This window comes from Chiloscyllium plagiosum, unplaced genomic scaffold (assembly GCF_037043375.1).
Source record: "Chiloscyllium plagiosum isolate Xiang-an unplaced genomic scaffold, Cpla_swu_hap1 HiC_scaffold_18, whole genome shotgun sequence".
Taxonomy (NCBI): domain Eukaryota; kingdom Metazoa; phylum Chordata; class Chondrichthyes; order Orectolobiformes; family Hemiscylliidae; genus Chiloscyllium; species Chiloscyllium plagiosum.
Window position 1 is genome coordinate 36,456,700 of NW_028270156.1, and position 5,141 is coordinate 36,461,840.

The 5,141-nt window shown below is 43.2% G+C and overlaps 1 pseudogene; it reads right to left on the reverse strand.

Moving 5' to 3' along the window:
- Nucleotides 1-696: 696 nt before the first annotated feature.
- On the reverse strand, nt 697-979 carry LOC148146898 (signal recognition particle RNA; annotated as a pseudogene).
- Between the last annotated feature and the right edge of the window lie 4,162 nt (nt 980-5,141).

The window sequence follows — 5,141 nt, forward strand, 5'->3', positions numbered from 1 at the left end:
AACATATACTCGGTAGTAAGGATACCGAGACCCGGCTTGCCTTGTGACTTCGACGTAAACCCGGGAATTACGAATGTTACTGCTCTCCCACTCTCTCTTTCTCTCCCGTTCTCGCTGATATTGCAACATGAGGGAACATAAGGTGACAATTGCAGTGTTGCACAGTTTTGCAGGAGAATCATTTGCCGAAGTGAATGAATGAATGGATGACGGAGAGGGGAAGGAGTCAGGAGGCAGCTTGAACGCTTGGTGGTTGCAATGGAAGTTTCGGCAATGTGAGCAATGGAGCATTCTGACAGTGACATGAAGAGAGTATTGCGCTCTCTGCTGGCCGTGGCTGGTAGGATTGTGTAAAGTAGAGATTTTCTCAGAACAGGAGGTGCTGTGAACAGCAGGGAGCAGTAAAAGGGAAGTGAATATTGAAGAGAGGTAGAAAATGCAGTGTGGGAAGTGTGAGGTAATGAAGGCAATGATGGAATGAGTGTGTTTGGGTGAGTGTGGAGGAATGGTAGAGAGATTCGGTTGTTGTAAAATGTGTGGATATGTTGCTGACGTTGTAAAAATTGATTATCGTGAGAGTGAATAAACGTAGGGGCTGGAGGGCGTGAGTAGGGAAGGAAGGAAGCAGGATTGAGACATCGAGATTGTTTGCACTGATGGCAAAAGATGGGAATGCCGCAAGGTAAAGAATGGTGTAAAAGACTGCGTCTCACTGTATTGGTCAGGCTGCACTGCTGCATCCATTCATAGGTGCTATCCCACTACTGAGCAGTGCGGGGGCTTTGACCTGCTCCGTTTCACCCCTCTGCAGCACACCTGGTATACCCGAGTTCCCCGAGGAGCACCATGTGGACACTGCCCCTGAGTGTGGGCACCCGATCGACACAGACCACAACAGCCCAGAACTCCCAACCTCAAGTCATCCAGCAGCCTCAGCCTCCCAGTAGCGGGAGTACAGGCGCGCGCCACAGCCCCCGGCGATCGCGTGGCGCTTCCCTCAGTCGCCGTCAGTTCAAACGGCAGCAACAGCTCCACTGCAGACATTGCTGCAAAGACAACAGGCGGCTGCAGTTGGTCGTCAGGAGGAATTGGCGCATGAGCTGCTACTTTCCGCCTTACTCTGCCTCTGAGTGAGAGCGTTGATTGCATTTGACAGAATTACTCTGTTGTTTGCTGAATTTCATCTGTCCAAATATGCTCTTTCATTGCAGACACAGTCGAGTGGATCAGTGCTGGAGAAAAGCAATTGATTTCGAGTATGGCAGCGTGAAGATGTTCAGGTATGATGAACGAACACTTTGAAAATATGACCAGCTTCGTTGGAGTCTGCAATCATAGAGTCAAAGACTCTTAGAGATGTACACCACGGAAACAGACCCTTCCGTCCAACTCATCCATGCCAATCTGATATCCCAACCCAATTTAGTCCCACCTGCCAGCACCCAGCCCATATCCCTCTAAACCCTTCCTATTCATATACCTATCCAGATGCCTTTTAAATGTTGCAATCGTACTAGCCTCCACCACTTCCTCTGGCAGCTTATTCCATACACGTACCATCCTCTGCATGAAAAAGTTGTCCCTTAGGTCTCTTTTATATCTTTCCCCTCTCACCCTAAACCTATTCCCTCTAGTTCTCAACTCCCCAATCCCAGGGAAGATACTTTGCCTATTTATCCTATCCATGCCCTTCATGATTTTGCATAAGGTCACCCCTCAGCCTCTGATTTTCCAGGGAAAACAGCCCCAGCCTATTCAAGCTCTCTCTATAGCTCAACTCCTCCAACCCTGGCAACACCCTTGTCAATCTTTTCTGAATCCTTTCAAGTTTCACAACTTCCTTCCGATAGGAAGGAGACCAGAATTGCACGCAATATTCCAAATTTGGCCTAACCAATGTCCTGTACAGCCGCAACATGACCTCCCAACTCCTGTACTCAATATTCTTGACCTAAGAAGGAAAACATACCAAACACCGTCTTCACTGACCTATCTACCTGTAACTCCACTTTCAAGCAGCTATGAATCTGCACTCCAAGGTCTCTTCCTAAGATTTGCTTTGCCAAAATGCAGCACCTCACATTTAACTGCCACTTCTCAGTCCATTGTCCCATCTCATCAAGATCCTGTTGTAATCTGAGGTAACCTTCTTTGCTTTCCACTACACCTCCAAGTTTGGTGTCATCTGCAAATTTATTAATTCTATCTCTTATGCTCACATCCAAATCGTTTATTTCAATGATAAAATTAGTGGACCCAGCACTGATCCTTGTGGCACTCCACTGGTCACAAGCCTCCAGTCTGAAAAACAATCCTCCATCACCACCCTCTGTCTTCTACCTTTAAGCCAGTTCTGTTTCCAAATGGCTAGTTCTCCCTGTATTCCATGAGATCTAATCTTGCTAACCAGTCTCCCATGGGGAACCTTGTCAAACGCCTTGCTGAAGTCCATATATATCACATCCACCACTCTTCCCTCACCAATCCTCTTTGTTACTTCTTCAAATACCTCTATCAAGTTTGTGAGACATGATGCACAAAGCCACGTTGACTATCCCTAATCAGTCCTTGCCTTTCCAAATACATGCACATCCTGTCCCTCAGGATTCCCTCCAACAACTTGCCCACCACCGATGTCAGGCTCACCAGTCTATGGTATCCTGGCATGTCCTTACCACCTTTCTTAAACAGTGGCACCACATTTGCCAACCTCCAGTCTTCTGGCATCTCACTTTTGACTATTGATGATACAAATATCTCAGCATGGGGCCCAGCAATCCCTAGCTTCTCACAGAGTTCAAGGGTTCACCTGATCAAGTGCTGGAGATTTATCCACACTTATGCATTTTAAGATATCCAGCACTTCGTTCTCTGGAAGATGGAGATTTTTCAAGATGTCACCATCTATTTTCCTACGTTCTATACCTTCCATGTCTTTTTCCACAGTAAACACTGATACAAAATATTCATTAGTATCTCTCCATCTCCTGTGGTTCCACACAAAGGCTGCCTTGCTGATTATTGAGGGGCCCTATTCTCTCCCTAGTTACTGTTCTGTCCTTAATATATTTGTAAAAACCCTTTGGATTCTCCTTAACTCTATTTGCCAAAGCTATCTCATGTCCCCCTTTTCCCCTCCTGATTTCCCTCTTAACTATACTGGTACTGCCTTCATACTCTTCTAAGGATTAATTCAAGCTATCATGTGGTGACATATGCTTCCTTCTTTTCCTCAACCAAAACCTCAATTTTTTTATTCATCTAGCATTTCCTATACCTACCAGCCTTTCCTTTCACCCGAACAGAAATAGTTTGTCTCTGGACTCTCATTATCTCATTTCTGAAGGCTTTCCATTTTCCAGCCGTCCCTTTGCATGAGAACATCTGCCCCAATCAGTTTTTGAAAGTTCTTGCCTAATGCCATCAAAATTAACCTTCCTCCAATTTAGAACTTCAACTTTTAGTTCTAATCTATCCTTTTCCATCACTATTTAAAAACTAATAGAATTTTGGTCACTGGCCCCAAAGTGCTCCCGAATTAACACCTCAGTCAATTGCCCTGTTTTATTTTCCAAGAGTAGGCAAGTTTTGCCCCTTCTCTAGTAGGTACATCAACATGTTGAATCAGAAAATTTTCTTGTACAGACTAAACAAATTCTTCTCCATTTAAACACTTAACACTATGGCAATCCCAGTCAATGTTTGCAGTTTAATTTATCAGTCCTACCTTGTTCCCTGCCTGCCCTGACTGTTTGACTCGCTTCTTTTCTCAACTGTACCAGTCACAGATTGATCTCTTTCCACATTATCTCCCTGGGTCCCAGCACCCTCTATCCCCCACTGCAGTAGTTTCAATACTCCTGAGCAGCTCTAGCAAATCTCCCTGCCGGAATATTATTCCCCTTCCAATTGAAGTGCAATCTGTCCTTCTTGTACAGATCACTTCTACCCCAGAATAGATTCCAATGATCCAAAAATGTGAATCCTTCTCATATACACCAGCTCCTCGGTCATGCATTCATCTGCTCTGTTCTCCTATTCCTACCTTCACTAGCTCGCAGCACTGGGAGTAATCCAGATACTACTATGCTGGAGGAACTCCTTTTTTTAATAAATATTTTTGTTGAAAGTAGATTTTTGAAATTTTTTTACAAAATTACAAAATTAGTACAAAATAGTGTATTCCACTTTACAAAAATAATAGCAACAATAATATAAAATTAAGAAAACTAACTACTGATCTATTCTACAGACTACCAAAACACAAAGTAAAATATAAAAAAAGAAAACTCTCTATATAAGAAAAGACCACAGTGTCGTACATTACTAACAATAACCGAAATAAATAAATAAATAAATAAATAAATATGCATTCAAAATAAAGTTATATCAAGTCATAACAAAACCCGTATTTATATGGGATTCTTCTTCTCGAGGGCCCCCGAACCAACCAACACCATCCTCATGGCTAAGCAAAGGCCCTTACCAATATGGCCGATATATCTGCATCAATGTAGTTCAAAAAGGGCTGCCATGTTCTTTAATATAATTCCATTTTTTGGTGCACCATATTCATAAGGAAGACTGGGGTATTCCATAACTATCCTGTACTAACTCAAAAGTCCTGGGGGACTTTCGGACACCCAACTTACTAAGATGTTTTTCCTCACACAAAAAGAAAGGATAGTGAATAATTTCTTCCCGTATGCATCTAGAGAAGGGAAATTTGGAAAACTCAAAAGATGAGACACTCAGTCCAGTCCAATCTCTGTTCCCAAAATCTTTGCCAAGGCATTGGCAATGCTGTCCCAATATCTGCGAATCTTATGGCATGCCCACAAATAATGAGTGAGGGTATCAACTTCTATTTTACATTTAGGGCACGTTGGGGATGCTCCTGCCTTGAACTTTGCAAGTCACTCTGGTGCCATATGAGCCCTATGAAATATCTTCAATTGAATAACCTGAGTTCTATTACAGATAGAGATCTTCTTGGCATTTTCCCAGATATCCTTCCACATCTCTAAGGAGATTTCTATCCCCAATTCTTGAATCCAGGTTTTATATAACCGTTTCATGTCCGTTGACACCTTATTATTTAACAAGTGGTAAAGAGTACTGACTGATGGCGCACCCATTGG